This window comes from Podarcis raffonei, chromosome 9, assembly GCF_027172205.1.
Source record: "Podarcis raffonei isolate rPodRaf1 chromosome 9, rPodRaf1.pri, whole genome shotgun sequence".
In the NCBI taxonomy this organism is placed as follows: domain Eukaryota; kingdom Metazoa; phylum Chordata; class Lepidosauria; order Squamata; family Lacertidae; genus Podarcis; species Podarcis raffonei.
Window position 1 is genome coordinate 61,645,759 of NC_070610.1, and position 18,794 is coordinate 61,664,552.

The window sequence follows — 18,794 nt, forward strand, 5'->3', positions numbered from 1 at the left end:
TACAACCCACTAATCGGTTTATACAAAAGACCACTGAACATATCCATGTTATTATTTCTTAAACAATGTTAAAGTTAAAATAAACATCATAGTTGTGTTCAGGTGCCACAATAAACTATGGTTTATTATGATGAGAATGAACATTGCCTTCTCCTAGACTCATAGATCTCTCCTTCTCCAGCATGGTCACATCTGCTTCCAATTTCAGTTAACGGAAGTTGAGTGTTACGTACAAACTATGGTTAATCTTAACTATTGTTTGTTGAAGCATGCCTGTTTCACAAACCGTGGTTGAAGAAGGGTTGTATAAAATAAACCATTGTTAAAATGCACCACAGTATGTCAGGTTTGGACAACACAGCAAGTTGCGGCTAATCAATCATGGAAGCCCAAAACTCCAAACTCCTCTTCTTGGCGGCATCAGTGGAGCAGAGAGGAGCGCATGAGCGCATCCCCTCATGATATGGAATGAGGAATGCCCCCTTGTTCCAGGATGTCATTGTGTCTTTCACTCTTGATGGATTTTGTGTGTATTTTCCACTGACGTATGCATCTCCAAAATGTCACAAAAGAGCCAGTCTTTGGGGGTCAGTTCAGAAAATACAGGGTAGTTCTCTTTGGGACTAGGATATGTTGATATATCATGATAGGCACAACTAGACACATTCATCAGCCCCAGCTGCAACAAAACATGTTTCTCCTTTATCTGTCTCTACAGCCACAGCAGGTAATGTAACTCTCCAACAAATTGACTTCACCCCCAAAAGCACACTCCTCCATTGTCTCCCGACAGATGAATGCCAACTACAGTGGTACCTCGGGTTACAGGCGCTTCAGGTTACAGACACTTCAGGTTACAGACTCCGCTAACCCAGAAATAGTACCTCAGGTTAAGAACTTTGCTTCAGGATGAGAACAGAAATCATGCGGTGGTGGCACGGCAGCAGTGGGAGGCCCCATTAGCTAAAGTGAAACCTCAGGTTAAGAACAGTTTCGGGTTAAGAACGGACCTCCAGGAAAAATTAAGTTCTTAACCCGAGGTACCACTGTACTACATATAGCTTTGGAATTTGTTTTTATTTTTTCAGAATGCTGAGCAGGAATATTATACATGTTATTAAAATTGTGAGTAGCATGGAGAGGAGTGAATAGGGAAATATCTCCTCTCAAAATGCAAAAACCTTCAGCACCATCTACTCAAGGAGTCTTGGGACACCTTTACTGTGGCAAAAAAATATATATATTACATGCTTTTGTGGACTTGAGCCCACTTCAGTGGATGCAATGTTATCCTCTGACACTGATATGCTACCAGTTTGAAACTACTGAAGGCAAATCTTTACACAACACGCTTTTCACAGCAGATTAATGTGATATCCACTTACATGAACAGCTTCCATCTATTTATTTACCAGACTTCCAGACTGTCCTTCATCATGTAGCAATCACAGAGTGGTTTCCATAAACAATATATAAAACAACATATTGTACAGAATAAAGCCACAATTAAAAATCAATTAAAACCAATTAAGCCATCACAGGCAATGAAACAAGAACTCAGAATAATCCTAGGACATTGGAAGGCTTCAATTAACTTTCTCCGAAGGTCTGAGAGAACCAATATGTTTTAACCTGGCATCAGAATCCCAACATATGTTAGATCTGTTAGTTCTTATAAGACAGTTTGAGTACTGCAAATTATTTTAATATAGTGCTTTTTTTAATTTGTCATTTTATGCTGTGAAGTCCAGAGAACAATGTTATTTGGCAATTGTAGATTAATATAGTAAATAAATGTATGATAGCCAAATGTGTAGTTCTGTTTGGAGACAATATGCTACCTAATGCAAGAAAGGCATTTGCACATAAACTTCCCAGGCATGTCTGATTGTGGTGAACCATTGGTCTGATAAGAATAATCATTACTGGCATTTGTTCTTGGGGATGTCTTGAGCCTACAGGATAGGGTAGGAGGAGAAAACCCAATAAAGAATAGAAGATGGTGCAGTCCTTCATTCTGTAACTTTCATCCAGTTGCTAACAGGAGCAGTGGTAGTCAACTATTTTTACTTGGAGTAGAAAGAAAATGAAAATAACTAAGGTAGGTCCATTAATTTCAATGGGTCCACTCTGAGTAATACTTAGTTGCAAAACCCATTGGGCTGATGACAGGGATGGACAAATCTGTCTATACAGTGGTACCTCGGGTTACAGGCTCTTCAGGTTACAGACTCCGCTAACCCAGAAATAGTACCTCGGGTTAAGAACTTTGCTTCAGGATAAGAACAGAAATTGTGCAGTGGCAGTGCAGTGGCAGTGGGAGACCCCATTAGCTAAAGTGGTGCTTCAGGTTAAGAACAGTTTCAGGTTAAGAACGGACCTCCGGAACAAATTAAGTTCTTAACCCGAGGTACCACTGTATTCATTATTTATTTATTTCACATATTTATATGCTGCTTAGACAGTCTTTGTCAATGCTTCTTTTCCAACAGGGACTCACCAGAACTCAGTTCCGGCACCTCTCAGGTGGGCACCATTGCCATTCTAAGAAAATGGAGGAGGCGTTCATGGTGAGCTCCAGCACCTAAGGTAAAGGTAAAGGGACCCCTGACCATTAGGTCCAGTCGTGGCCGACTCTGGGGTTGTGGTGCTCATCTCGCTTTATTGGCCAAGGGAGCCGGCGTATAGCTTCCGGGTCATGTGACCAGCATGACTAAGCCGCTTCTGGCGAACCAGAATAGAGCACGGAAACGCCGTTTACCTTCTCGCCAGAGTGGTACCTATTTATCTACTTGAACTTTGACGTGCTTTTGAACTGCTAGGTTGGCAGGAGCAGGGACCGAGCAACGGGAGCTCACCCCGTCGTGGGGATTCGAACCGCCAACCTTCTGATCGGCAAGTCCTAGGCTCTGTGGTTTAAAACAACACTGGTCTCTATGCTAGGTTATTGAGCTTTTCTTTTCTTTTCTTTTTACAAAAACACCAAAAAAAAATCAATTGCCTAAAAGTGCCACCTATCAGAAATCCCCCCTAGACATCAATTCCGTCTTTGAAATCCCAGTAACGTCCGGACATGTGGCAGCCCTACTCTATTCAGTTTACAAAATAACAAATACAATATGTACTGTATATATTGGAAATGAAAAATTACAATATAATACAATACAATGTGGAATTACAATACAATGAACATAAAACAATAAAATCTTCAAAGAGTGAATCCCTCCAGTGTGGACTGAAAATCCGAGAGACTGAAAATCCACCCGGTGGAGCTAACTTCCTTTCCCCTCTGCTATTCTTCAAAGAGAGTAAATCAGCATTGTTTTCCCCACCTCTTGGTTCCGTGGCTTCCCTGGGACGATGACAGAGTGTGTGTGTTTCTTGTAGCAGCCAAGTGTCCACTAATAATTACTCTGGGTGACACTATGAATGATGATCGCAAAGATGAAACCAAGCTCTTCCATGGGAATGGCGCCGACATGAGTGGAGGTCCTTGCCTTGACCTGCCTATTAAGAAAGAAAGATTCCTGAGTCGCAGAGTACAAGGACTAACATTAGTGAACAAAACGGCTGGACTCAGTGACAGGCAGCTAACACTTTGGGGAACACTCGAAGGGAATTACGATGCAGCTGCACACACAGGACACTTAAAAGAACCATGATTCCTTCCACCTGAGAAGGACTCGGCCATAAACCACTTGAAACCAAGGCTAATTGACACTGGGACTGCATCCAAGCAGCATCAGCATCCTCCTTCTTTTCTTATTCTTTTGCCATTTTGACAGGGTCATTTGCAAGCGTTTCATTGTATCCGAAGAGCAAGCAGTCGTGTGGTGGAAAAAAGAAGAGGTTATGCCATCTAATCCAGTTGGCGGCAAACTACTTTGGATTGTGCTTATTTGGCCCATTTATTGACCTTCTCTTTGCAGTAAGGAGAAATATCTTGACCAAAGATGGGATAATGTGGTGTGGAATAACCTTATGCCAACTGCACATCTGCAGAGCAGAAAAACCAAAGACATGAGAACTCGAGTAACCAAAAGCAATGAACTAGTTACATCCAGTCCTCACAGAAAGGCCTGTGAACAGTATACACAACTATAGAGTCAGTGTGGTGTAGTGGTTAAGAGCGGTAGACTCGTAATCTGGGGAACCGGGTTCGCGTCTCCACTCCTCCACATGCAGCTGCAGGGTGACTTTGGGCTAGTCACACTTCTTTGAAGTCTCTCAGCCCCACTCACCTCACAGAGTGTTCATTGTGGGGGAGGAAGGGAAAGGAGAATGTTAGCCGCTTTGAGACTCCTTCGGGTAGTGATAAAGCGGGATATCAAATCCAAACTCCTCCTCCTCCTCCTCCTCCTCCTCCTCCTCCTCCTCCTCCTCCTCCTCCTCCTCCTCCTCCTCTTCTTCTTCTTCTTCTTCCTCTTCTTCTTCTTCTTCCTCTTCTTCTTCTTCTATAGGCTACCCCAGGGTTTAGGGAAGGCATATGGTGCAATTATCCCAGGGGCAGTGCCACTTCAAACCACAGTTTGGCATTTGATGTTTGATTGCTACCCACCACCATCGCTTAGAGGTTGTGGGTGGTGTTTAATGTGAAGGACCTTTCAAAGATGAGATCGTCCACTCACAGTTGGTGCACTTCAAGGATTGATCTGAATGTGCAGACAGTTATCCAATCTTGGTACTCTAGATTATCACTGGTCAAAATACCCACTCAACTGCAACTCCCTACTGGGTGACCTTGGGTCAGTGTCAACTCAGTGTCTCTCAGTCAGACCTACCTGAGCTTCATGCAAGTGTGGTGTGGGGGCAGCATTTTTTAAAAGTTTCAACAACCAGATAACTGATTACAGTGGTACCTCAGGTTAAGAACTTAATTCGTTCTGGAGGTCCGTTCTTAACCTGAAACTGTTCTTAACCTGAAGCACCACTTTAGCTAATGGGGCCTCCTGCTGCGCTGCCACCGCCGCACGATTTCTGTTCTCATCGTGAAGCAAAGTTCTTAACCCGAGGTAGTATTTCTGGGTTAGCAGAGTCTGTAACCTGAAGCGTCTGTAACCCGAGGTACCATTGTATACTGAAAGTGTCTATATCCCTGAATACTCATGACATTGTTGTCTGAGCATATTATGCCACATGGTGCTTTGCAAAACAAGGGAATCTGGAGTTCTCCTTATTCTGTTCCAAATATGTCATGTACCTTCATTAGACTACGCTTCTTTCCCTTCCAGCTGTCTTTTCCTATCACACTCACACATAAAGCAGAGAGATCTAAGTTACCCTTTTTCCCACAGCAGTAGGATATATTCCAGTCTCCTGGCCACCCTAGAATCCATGGTGCTATCTTCTCTTTGAAGCACTGAACGCAGAAGTGTAATTTAAAAACAACAACAGCACAGCTATTTAGCAGGGTGCTTCCTTTCTCCTTTGCATTTCTCAGCTTCCCTGTGCTGGGAAAAAAACTCCGCCTACTGGTTCTTTTGTAGATCACAGCGCAAGGAACGTAATATAGTAAGAGATTATCAATGCAGCACAACCAGAAACTGCTTGTTCCGTTCACCCAGCAGTTTATAACTGGGGAGAGTAAATTTCTAAAATGCTGTTCTGATCTGGAAGCTTTTTCTACCTTCCTCTATATGTTCAGAGGGTGTCATCTACAGGAAAGGTTGCCTGCCCAAGCCCATTTAAATTAGTGGGGGCTGAACAAGAACCCCTGTCTTGTGCAGTTCTAATTCATTTTGATGGGGTTTCAAGAGAAGATCCTCCTGTTTGATTCTGCCCCAAAGGACAATACAAGTGCCAGGCCCTAAATGCATTGTCACTTCAATTGCTGCCTACTTAATTGTTTCTACCAGACATGTACAGAGTGGATTAAATCATAAAATGTCAAGTGAAGTCTCTCTCTAAAGTGAGTTTGGGGCATTAATTTAATTTACTAGCCAGTGGAGCTAATAGTCCTTCACTGTTAAATCAGCATGCATGTTTCTTTAATATATCTTGAAAGATTTTACCTCTGCTGTCAAGAGGCAGTATGTCTCTGAATATCAGTTGTTGCAGCTCACAGGTGGGGAGAGGGCTGTTGCGCTTAGAACCTGCTGTTTAGCCTCCCAGAGGCATCTGGTTGGCCATGGTGAGGACAGATGTTGCAGCCAGATCACCCTCACATCCATGGTGAAAACAGGTTGCTGGACTAGATGGGACAGTGACATGATCTAACAGAGCTCTTCTTATATACTTATGTTCTTACTGCTCACCTGTCAGCATTTCTCCCAGCTGAGCTTAATAAGCTTGCCCATCTTAATTAGAATGCAGAACCAACAGGAAAGATAGAATCTCCCATTCCCCCCTCCTTTCAGACCTGTCAGCTCATGAATTTGGCATTTGTTGAATTGTTATTCCACCCTGCTCCACAAAACTTCAGGCTGGTATATATATAACCCCAACTTTAATCTTCACAACAACTTTGTGAGGTAGGTTAGTCTGGCCCTAGGTTTGGCTCAAGGTTCTCCAGAGAGCTTCATGGCTGCATGAGCATTTGAAACCAGGTCAGTCCTAGTCCAACACTCTAACCCAGCAGCAGTCAATATGCAGACCTCCAGATGTTGCACTACAACTCCCATCAACTCCAGCCAGCATAGACAATGATAAAGGACGGTGGTAGTGCAGTCCAACAGCATTTTAAGGGCACCAGGTTAGCTCTAGCTATTGTACCAAGCTGAAAACTCAGCACATAATGATTGCAGCATGGAGCAATACTCTGCATGTGCGAAGGAACCATCACACATCAACTATGCCACAGGCAGAGCTCTCAGGCCATCTTGCGCACCATCCCAAACGAAACACTTTTCAATGACACCAGTTTGCACTGGTGGCCCGTCAAGTGATGAGATCTCATGTCATTGGCACACATTAGTAACTAGCGCTCAGGAAGGTTTAGGAGACACTCAGGTGCACTGGGGACACATCAGTACAAAGAATGTATTGCGTTGTCATTGTTGGCTAGGATCCAGAGGAGCTGGAAGGGCTCCACAGGTGCACAGGAGGATGCAGTGGTGGCTGGTGCCCATTAGGTCTGGTGGGGCAGAAGGTAGGTGGATCCAAAGCCATAGAGCCCATCGTCCTCCCTACTGAGTTCTACAAGGGCAGCACTGGAACTGAGGAAGAAGCCAGCAGGCAGGACCTCCTCCTGCTTTGCTTCTACAGTGCAGGCAGACTGAGGTAGATGGATTAATACCCCATTTGACCTAATACATCAGTCTCCACTGGGAGCATGGTGATGCAGTGGAGACTGCAACTCACAGAACAGAGGCCATTTTCTGCAGTCCTGAAGTCTCCTGGCTCATCTCTTTCACTTTTGGAGGTGGGTGGGGGGTTGTCCTTCAATCCTCCTGCTCAGGCTAGGTTGTACAGAGGGTTGCAGCAAGAAGGGAAACTAAGAAAATTGCTTCTCCCATATTCTATGAGCGAAAATTCTATCTCAGGACCTCTGGATCCAAACCATTATTTGTTGAGGGTTTTCATTTAAACAAATTGTTATTGCTGTTCTTTTTCTGCTCTTGTATTTTCTGAGCCTCTTTTACTGCATGTTTATTGTTTGAAAGCAGCATTAAAAACTAATCATTTAATGTGTGCCAAATCCTATCTTGGAGTGAGAGAGCAACACAGATGAGTGTGGGGAAAGGGAAGTGGAAAGGATGAAGCCATTCAAACTGATGTTAGCTTCACAATCTAAGGTGTGTGTGGGTTTTTGTGTATAGAATCTATTCTTCAAAATGTGTGAAGATTACTGTGAGGGGGGAGAGAAAGAGAGAGTTATATATAGACATGGCAGAATTAGGTTATCAATAAACGTTGATTTCACCATCTACACACAAAGGGAAGAAAAATAGCAAACAGATCACAGTCTAAATTTAGAGCCACCGTAATAAATTTGATGTAGAACCCATACTTTTAGCTCTGCCAGAACAGAACAAATGGGAAGAGGAACAATTTGTGGGAATAAAAAAAGAAGAAGATGTTTTGAAGTGTGATGTTAGCTGTTCCCATTACTGTGGTTTATAACAGTACATCTCAGTTTTTGAATCTAAGTCGTTGCTTTTAGAAAGTAATGCTTTTGTGTGTGACATCAGTCCAAGGGAGAGAGACCTCTCAAAGTCTGCACCATCCAAATCTTCACAAAAGAGGAGACGCCATGTTTAGAAGGGCTTGCATAGAATGTATATTCTTGCTCATTTCATTGAAGTAAATAAAAATTCACTGAGAGTTTTTCAAAAAGCCAAATGAAAGATCTTACAATCTCTTAAGGTGAGAACCCTCAATGTTAAGGACACAGGCAAATGATCATGAAATTGTTTTTGTGATGTCATTTAACTGGTTGTTCCAACCTCCTTCATTCCTTCTCTGGGGCTTCTGGCTAATGTTTTTTCTAGTCTAGGAAGATTCACCATGACTCCCACCTTCCGTATGTATGCCCACAGTGCCACCAAATGATTCCTGGCGAAGAACCTTTGCCTGGCAGATGGGGACTGCTCTCTGCCATGTTTCTGGACAGCTTTAAATTCCCTCCGCCTGACACTTGGCCACCCTTTCCTGGCTCTCTACTGCTTCTGTTTTACTCCTGGTTTGTTCCTCTGTCTTTTGCCTTCTGCTTTCTTTCTCTCCTCCTTGCTCCCACTTGTCTTATTATTATGATTATGTATCTATACCCCACCTTTTTCCCTGAAAGGGACTAAAGGCAGTTGAGTTTCTCCCTTCCTTGCAGCTTTGATTCACCCTTTGCAGCCCAAGGGTTACATTCCCTTCTGGGAGTGGCTACATGCCAGTGCCATGTGGGGCCAGAGACAAAGGTTGACAAAGTAATGGATGTGACTGCTGCCTTTGTACAGTTGGCTACATTCCAGCCATTCAAAAACCAGAGTCTTATATCCAAACACAAATGCCCCCTCCATCCTCCATCCAGGCAAGCAAAATGCATGAGCACAGTTCAAGGACAGGCAAAAGAAGGAGTGTATGGAGCAGAGTCAGTGAAGGGCATGGCTTAGGGGAGGGGAAATGCCCTAGGGAGACTTCCAATGGCCAGGTGGAGATGCCAGGAGGGTTGCATTTCACCCTGGACCTGAGAGTTTCTATATGGTTTTACAGCCTTTCTTCATGCTTCCTTTGCCACCCTGTTCTCTCTATGCTTCTTTCAGCCATTCACTCCTCATTTTTGTACTAGCCAAGATTTAAAGGACTCCAGCTTGGAAGTCATCCCGACTCACTCCAGCTGCAAACAGCAGTCTAGCCAACAGCCAAAGTCCCAGTGCCCTCTGTCCTGCACACTCCCAGACCAATGAAGACAAGTGACTGGAATGTTAGCTCTTTATTAATAAAGCACTTGGTTCCATTAGCTCCTGTGATGCAAGGGATAGGCACACCACATCCTGCTAACTAGCTGTCTAGGCAATCTAACTCTGCAGACCTGTGCACCATCTGGGACACTGGAGCAACAGGGTAGCCATGCCTCTTCCTGCATTCTTAAATTCCCTTGTCTGATGGCTTCTCCTGACTGGCAGCTCCAGCTGCTCCCATCCATGACCATGGGAACAGTGGAAGGTGTGGGATGGAGGTCTCTCTGGACCCATCACAGTCTCTTCAGCTTCCAGGACCTCATCCAACTCTTTTCCTGCTTCCTTTTCCTCTGTCTCTGACTGCCTATTCTCTTCCTCCTGGCTCCCATCTACCTCCACCCCCAGCAGCTGCCTCACAGATGGCACAGAAGCCCACAAATCACCAGCCTCTTCTGCTGGATCATCCTCTCTCCCACCTGCCTCCTTTGCCCATACATCACCCCACCCCTCACATAGATATAAGCTGTAGGCAATAGAGTCCACAGTCAGCCCAGATCAGCTGTCACTGCAGCAAATAGAGCCAATGGCCCATTTAGTCCTGCTAAATGAAGTCTCCCTAGGGCATTTCCCCTTCCCCTAAGCCATACTCTTCACTGGTTCTGCTCCATACAGTCCTCCTTTTGCCTGCTGGAAGATGTCCTTGAACTGTGCTCATGCCTCTTGCTTGCATGGATGGAGGATGGAGAGGTGCATTTGTGTTTGGATATGACTCTGGTTTTGAATGGCTAGAAACCCTGGCCTAAATGAATGTAAGAAAAGTCATGTTGGATCAGGCCAAAGGCCCATCTATCTAGTCCAGCACTCTGTTTTCACATAGGCCAACCAGATGCCTGTGGGAACCCTCAAGCAGGACCTGAACACAAGAACACTCTCCCCTCCTGTGGTTTCCAACAACTGGCATTCAGAATCATTCCTGCCTCTGACTGTGGAGGCAAAGTATAGCCTTCATGGCTAGTAGTCATTGATATCTTTTCTACTGTGGAGGATAAGGCTAACAAGCAAAATCTACTTCCCTAACGTCTAGGGGAAATCGTGGAGAGCTGGGCCAGAGAATGACAGCCGCTGAACTTTCAGAATAATGATCATTTCAAAATTATGGTCAACCTCTGTTTGCAGGAATCTGTAAACAACGATGGCCTGCTGTAAATGAAATGCTGACATTTCAGGAACCTTTGCTAAATCGGAGCTTTACTAGAAAGTCAGCTCTGCACACACACAAAATTCCTTCTCTACTTACCCTAACATCTTATGCAGATGGCAAATTAACTTCCATTACAAGAGTTCACAGCAGACAAGTTTTGCTTTACCATGTGTGGCAACCTTGCCGTTAGTCTCAGTAGAAAGAACAGGGAGGGAAATGGGCATGCAGGCTACTCAAGACATCTCTTCTTCATCTGAATAGAGGCACATTGGCAGCGGAATGCAGGGGAGTTTGTACTATACCTAGTCTGTGAATAAACAGAACTTCAATCTCATGGGCTGTCAATTCGACATGCTTCGCAAACTTCCAATTCACATAACATTTTTTCCCTTAAATTACATCCAGGATGAGTGGAAAGAGGTTTCCAATCACAGAGATGTAAAGTGCCTTCTCAGTAATATTTGGTGTTCTTTTCTTTAAAAAATAAAATAAAACAAACATATGCACAACCCACTTCCTTTCCTTTTTCTTTACATAGAAAATGTGCTGTTCCTGAGTGGTTGCAGTTTCTATTTTAGATTCCCCCAGCCAGCACTAAGAGCTGCCAGCTCTTCCCAACTCAGCCTAGAGTCCAGTGGGGCCATCCCACTGGGCAAAGAGAAAGAGAAGGGCCATGTTGTTGCAGTGATTTATGTCACTTCCAGAACAATGCATTTTTTAAAAAACAAAACCATGCAGCCGTAAGGGAACTGAAAGAGAAGCAGCCTGTTGTACGGAGTGTATATATACAATCTGCACAATGTTGTAGACCACTGTGCAAGGGTACCATTTGACTGCTCCACCAGTCACAGCCTGTGACCTTGTGAGAATGCTGACCCAGCCCACCCAGCAGCACAGAGTGGCAGAAGCAACTACTACCACTGCCAAACGTTGTGTCATTGGGTCAACATGCATGTCCTATGGGCCCAAGAAAAGAAAAGAAGGGTTGGGTGAGTTGGGACATCTCTCATTGGTAAAGCCATCTTCTTTGTATGCAGAATAGCCCAGGTTTAATCCCTGGCATTTCCTGGTACAGCTAGGATTGTCCCCTGAAGCCACCGATAGGTTAATGTAGACCATAATGAGCTAGATGGACCAATGGTTTGACTTGGTGCAATGTAGCTTCCTAAAGACATATGTTCCTAAGATTTCACAGTATCATCACAGCACTTTGCACACTATACAGCCAGCTACCATGAGGTGAAATGTTCATCTGTAGGCCATTTCCTGTACTCTCATTTCGCTAGAAATTCAGGTGCTGAGGCCTTTGCAGGTTCATCACCTCAGTTATGGGCTGCCCTTCAAAGGGAAGTCTACTGCCCTCCCCACCATCACTGGGCTTTCTCCACATCCCTTTCTCCCTAGACCTTGGTCTTGGAGGACACCTGTAATGTGTGAAGTGATGTACTGTTTCACCCAGAGGGAGATATTAGTCAGCAGTGGAGGAACCCAAATCATTAGAAGTAGAGTAAATGGAAAAAAACATGGTGTCTATGTGGAAGGCACCAGATTTTGCTTCCATGAAGTTGCTTAATTGAGGGAAAACACAGCGTAATTATACAGAGGATGCATTCAAAATTAAAGTGGGAAAATTACAGGAAGGAGTTATTTTAGACTATACGCTTTGGATACGTGCAATGAACAAAACACATTTTTACACTGATGAGATTTTAATTAGACACATTTCCCATTAGCTAAGATTAAGAGTTAGATTTCATCTCTGCCTTTTCTTGAAACATGATAGGGTGATGAAAAAGAACGAGTGAAAAGGACCATTAGCACAAAAAAGTTTTGCTGTATCTGGGGATATGCTAAATAACATCTGAACAAAGAAAAAGGACTTTGCTTCCCTGCTCACCCCAATCCGCTGATGTCTTTCGTGCTGATAAACCAAAACAAGAGACACAGTGAGTGTTTATATACCGGAGAGAGATTTCTTTTAAATATTTATAGGGTGCAAACTCCTGAGGAATTTAGAGGAGGCTTTGTGAATTCATCATGAAGTTTCATATTTTATGGAAATACTTAGATACCATGTTGAAGGATTTTCTGACCTACTCAACTTCAGCTTGACTGGCCTGAATGGGGGGAAATGTCTTTGCTGAAGTTCACTGATTCCACACCCTCAAATTTGTTATCAATTTAAGGTAGATAATTCAAGATCTTGGTCATGTGCACCAAAACCCCAAGGGTGTGTTCTATGGGGAGCTCCCTTCAGGCATTAGGCCCTTTGGTAGTCCAACTCTGTGTTTAAAAGATGTCTGCAAATGTGACATGAAGGCTGGCAACATTAACCCTGCTGTATGGGAATCCCTTGCAGATGACCGTGGTGCATGGAAACAGACAGGCTGTCCATCCATAGCAGTGACCAGAGGAGGAAAGACTGCACAGAGAAAAGAAACGCCATAGTGTACATGGAGCAGCACAACCAGCTGCCTTCATCTGCCTCCTCTTCAACAAAACATGTCTCTCCCATAAATAAAAAATTAAAAAATTGTCCAGTAGCACCTTAGAGACCAACTAAGTTTGTTCTGGGTATAAGCTTTCATGTGCATGCACACTTCTTCAGATACACCGAAACAGAAGTCACCCGACCGTTATACAGAGTGGGAGGGTGGGGTGGGGTTTTTCTCAGAAGGGTAGTAGGAGATGGGTGATTGACTCAATGGGTATGGTAAACCTGTTGACGACTGTTAATGACGGCAATTAGTCCTACAAGAAAAAGCAAGGGATAGTATGGAGATGACCAAAAATAGCTTTAGCATATGTAATGAGACAAGAATCCAATATCTCTATTCAGAAAAAAATTAAGGGTGACTATGCCTTGCTATTTATTTAATTGAAATATTCTCATACCACCTGTTTTTTATCAGTCCTATATTACATGCAATACATTACAGTCAATCAATTCATATAAAGCAAACAAGGGGGAAATGCACCATAAAGAGGGAAATTAAACCATAAAAATGAATGTGTTCAAATGGATTTTGAATACATATATACAAAGAACTTTTCACTCTCTTTCCTTCATGACCTTATCATAGATTTGATCAAGGTTGTTGCTGCAAATTTTGGTAAGTTCCTTGCATCTGCTCTCAATAAATATATGAAGTAAACATTCTCTGTGACCAAAATGTTCTTAACCCAAACTCAAATACAAACTTGTATACAAGAAAAGGGGAACAAATGAGTCCTTAACAGCTACAGTCACATTTCATTCCACCAAGCACTATAGAAAGTATCCCATATATTATCATAGTCTATTTAGTGTAGTGATGGAGAAACTGAGGGCTTCCAGATATGTTGTCTACTACTTTGGGCACTTTTTCGGGGGGGGGGGGGAGAAGTGACATACAAATAAACAGATGGTGGTGATAGTGATAGATCTTAGATCTTTTCTGATCCTCTGAGGAGTCTGTGGCCCAAACAGAACCTGGTGGCTGAGGTTCAGAAGATAAGATGCACGTTCTGATGCCAGTAGATCCACATGAGAAAGACAAGAGAGTAGATCCCCCTTCTCTGCAGAGCTACTATTGACGGAGAACTCTGATCCTGAGGATTCCTGGTCTGAGGTCTTGACATCAGGAGCCCCAATATATCAGCAGGGCCATCTGTGCTGACACCTGCCCCATGTATCTGAGGCACCATTTTTAATTTTCTACAAACAACGCTACATTGGGGACATTGTAGGAATGAAAAATGACCACTCACAACTGCCCACCTCAGCTGTGTGGAAAGCCTGAGGCCAGCCACTGTAGAAGGGAGCCAACCAGGGGTCACTTTGCCAGCAGTCTCCTAAAACCTGGAGCTGGCCATGCAAGCTTGATCAAGACAAAGGTGGATCCAGGGGAGCCCTGTCATACTGGGTGTGGAGCTTCTGGGGTACCACAGTAGGCGCTACAACTATGAATTCAAACAGAAGGCAGGGGCAGATTTTGGCATAACAGAGGGTGTCACTGAAATTTGAGATGCCAAGGTCCACTACTGATCAAGAGGGATCTGAGTTTTTCCCAAAGAGGTCCCTGCAGCTTGAAACCCCATAGCCTAGAAGAAGAGACCAAGCACAAGCAAAGGTCAAACTCATGCTTACCTCATCCATAAGGCACTTCAGCCCACAGGTCTAATTCAGCACACCAACCTCTCCATTTGTCTCATGAAGTTGCTTGGCCAAGCCATGCCCACCTGCCCTACACATGATTTGACTCAGGTGTGTGGTAGGTGAAGCCTTTGCAAACAATCAGCTGGTGGTCAGGGCTTGGGGTGTGATGTACACCTGGCTTTGCAAGCTCTGATGATCACCTGACATGTAGAGATGATGGATACCTGCAAAGTAAGATATCCACCAACTCCTTCTTGTTTGAGGCATTTGCACCGTAGTTGAACCTAGTTGAGGAATTCTGGTGCCATTAGCAGTGTTTTGGGCCTAAGCTTCATGGCTCAGAGGATTACTGAGATAAGTACTTTTGAACCACAATGTGCTGCAACAACAATGTAAGTATTCGAAATATATTTTTAAAAATTTTAAAAAATTGTCCAGTATGTGTATCTGAAGAGGTGTGCATGCACACGAAAGCTTATACCAAGAACAAACTTAGTTGGTCTCTAAGACGCTACTGGACAATATATATTGAACTGTGAAGACACCTGTTCACAGCCATGGAATAACCATGAAAACACTCGAGCAACCTTTTCACAGCCATTCTGGCCTGTTACTTTAGAACTGCAATCATTTCGACTGCGTCAGACCAACACAGCTACCTACCTGAATTTAAGTATTGTTTTACTTTGAACACACCCAGGTTACCAGGGTTTATGTTAGATGAAGCAAGTTTAGTTACACAAAACACTGGAGCATATTTTTGTTTGTGTGAGATTCGTCTGTTTTAAATTCTCGATGTGAAGAGAAAATAATTTTCACTGATGAGATTTTAATTAGCCACATTTTGGTGTCAGCACTGAAGCATCAACACCACATGCCCTCAACACACTTTGCCACACCTGTTGGTTTTTATGTTCCAAGTAATGTATAAGCAATATAAAGGATGAATACAAGGAAGGATACAGAGCTAGAGAGTGCAAGAAAACAGATCTCCATTCACGAAACACATCTAAGTCCAATTATTTGAGAGCAAGCCCTACTGAACACAGGGGCACTTTCTTTTGAATTCTCCTATCAGGTCAAGTGTGACAATGGAGGTGCTGGACTGTTGTCCTGCTTCATTAATGGACAGGATGAGAGTCAACAAACTGAAGCTCAATCCAGATAAAACTGCAGCACTGTTAGTCGGCAGTTCTCCAGACGCATTTTGTAGGTGTAGGAAATATTGCTATGCAAACCACCTATAGAAAAACATTGTATGTACACCTTCCTTCTACAAGAATAAATCATTTTGTTGCTAGACCTGCAATTTACCAGCAGACAACAAAGTCTTACCAGATGCTTCTGTGACTAGCAGAAAGACATCTTGACTCCTAGAAAGAAAGAAAAACCTAACTTGACCTTCTTAAACTAAATGTAGTCTCTCACATTATAAAACAAAACACTACCTATTGAATCCTAACACAGTTAAGGAAGACACACCTAACTTAACAAAACAGCTATCTTATAAATCTTGCCTTATCTTATATCTTACTAATAGTATATAAACTCCACTCAAATATATAAACCAAGATTTGCAAACCTCACTTTATAGCAAATGTCTCTAACAGAATACACAACAGAGCACCTCTCTAACACAGCACTTATACAAACTTCACACTATTTAATCTCACCTTTCATATACCTCCACGCTAAATAAACTTCCACCTAGACAACTAGTCCATTAATTGATTGACAGCTTCAGTAAATCACAGTCTCACACAGTTGCAGGTCAAAAATCCCTGACATTGACAGCTTGGAACAACTACCTGGTTCAAAGAACTGTGAAGACACCTGTTCACAGCCATGGAAGAACCATGAAAACACTCAAACAACCTTTTCACAGCCATTCTGGCCTGTTACTTTAGAATTGCAATCATTCTTGCCACACATCAGTGGGACAGGACCATGTGGGAAGACTTATGGTGAACGCAGATGCCTGAATCAAGCCTCTGACCATATTATGGTTCTTCCCATTTGAGTTTTACTTTACTTGAGGACCATGTAATGGGGACATAGATAAGTGGCAATTACACCACTCTCATACTATAAGAATCAGCCCTTCTTCAGATCATGTTTACTTTGGGCTGCCTAAAAGTTCATTTTAATATCCAATTGCCTCTTTGAGAGCTGCCCATAAGTGAGGGCCTTTTAAAATGGAACTGAGCTCACCATAGAAATAAGAATTGCTACAAGAGTGGAATTATTTCAAATCTAATAGGCTCAATCATTCCAGATAAACTAGAAAGATACAAGGATAGTTGAAAATGGCCACTTGACTCTTCCTTCTCTTCCTTCAGTTGCTTGCCTGCGTGACAAAATCTCATTTCCAGCAGAGAACATTTTAGCTCGTGAAGGTAAACAGATTCCAAAGTTGAGAGAATCCCAGAACAGGATGGGCTATCTCAGAAAATAGACCAGCCAGCAGACTGAAAGCCAAGGGAAAAAGACAGTCACTGTTATTTCTGAGTTATTGGGCAATTATAAAATGACTTCCAGACATCAGCTGAGATCATCTTCCTGAGCCCATTGTAACTTTATGATTCACTTATATTGTATAAAAAACACACCAAACAAACAAACAAAGCAAAACATAATGGACTGCACAGCCCTATGTCCTTTATTTCTTCTTCTTCTTCTTCTTCCTCGCACAGATTGTAAAAGCTTCTCTTAATCTCCAGGAGTACAGAATGTGCATTAGGATGACAAAGAAGTGTTATTGCAGGAACACAGCATATGCCCTTTTTAAAACTCAAACAAATCCAATGCCATTGAACAAAGAGCTTTTAATTTATGTCATATGCAAAGCAGTGAATATATTGCCGGTATAATCACAGTGATATGGTTGGTATGATTACCCATAGAACTAGAATTTTCATTAATCCACAGCTCAGTTTCAAGGTGTGTGTGTGGTCCCGTCCCCCGTCCCCCGAGCAAAAATGTCATTGTAATTCTGTTCAATAGTTTTTTAGCATCAGGAGTTTGAGGTGAGGCTTCTGAGACTGCTTAAGGAGTCTACTCTTGGCACATAGAAGGTCTTGGGGTTTTTATGTAATCAGAGAATAAAAGAACTAAAAGATTATCAAATAGAGCAGTATCCTGAATACAAACTTGGATTAACTAATGCAATCCTGACCATGACGCCCCCCTAAGGCACGTGCCTTAGGATCATATATATCCAGTCATTTGGATACTGGGTGCTGATTTCCAATATGTCTGCAGAATAGCCAGCTCCCAATATGCTATCTCTAGTGCCCTAGGGGTGATCCTCACTACTTGTTTCCTGCTCCAGCCTCCCACTTACTTCCCCAACTGTGAGCTTACCTGGTGACAGTAGGCGGGGTCTCTGAAGCCAGCAGTCATTTAATTTTCTCCACTGGGCTCCAGAGCAGTCTTTTCTCAGCCACCCTGGGATATTGTGGGGAAATGAGAATGGAAGCTTTGTGGCCACCAACACCAAATGGCCAAGGGAGAAAATGGAATGAAGGACCAAGTGGTGGGCACTGCTGTGGTACTTCAACCTTAGCAACTGTTTGAGGATGCTGGGTGTAGATGCTGGTCTTGCTACATTCATTGCTGCATTCTAACATAACTGATGGTCGTTGGGGTCTGTGGGTGCATGCAGATGAAGGAGTGAGGCTTTGCAGGTGGGAATTGCCTTATTTGTCAATGGTTCTTAGAGGGAAAAGATAGCTGTAACACTCACCCCCCCAAAGAAACGAATGTTACCAGGTGAAGGGGGCACTTAACTAGCCCACTGCTAGCAGCAGTGCTCCACAACTTCCTTGTCTACATAGTTCCACCCCAGAATCCATTAGTCAAGCTACAGTGTAGCAGGGAGACAAAAAGCTGAACTAACTATTAAGAAGATATGAAGGTGGGAAATGGAAATCAGAAGCTGGCTTGAAATTTCTAGAGACGTCTGCTTGTAAGAACATACCTTCTAGCTGTAGAAGGGGATGGGTGTCCTTCAGTCATTTAAGAAACCACACTTGAAGACAACTTGACGACAACATTATAGAGGGAAGAAAAATCCCCACACACATTTGTTTATTTGTTTAAGGGTTTATTCATTTCTTCTCAATAA

At 43.2% G+C, this 18,794-nt stretch overlaps 1 long non-coding RNA gene across 2 annotated transcripts in view; it reads right to left on the reverse strand.

Annotated features, from left to right (window-relative positions):
- LOC128421352 (uncharacterized) overlaps positions 1-18,794 on the reverse strand; it is a 61,013-nt gene that overhangs the window by 13,867 nt on the left and 28,352 nt on the right. The window contains exon 3 of one of the 2 annotated variants that reach the window (XR_008332291.1): positions 3,033-3,507. The exons of the other annotated variant lie outside the window; for it this stretch is intronic. This is a non-coding gene — a long non-coding RNA (uncharacterized LOC128421352). Of the gene's footprint in view, positions 1-3,032; positions 3,508-18,794 lie in introns of those variants that run through there. 2 annotated transcript variants of the gene reach the window in all.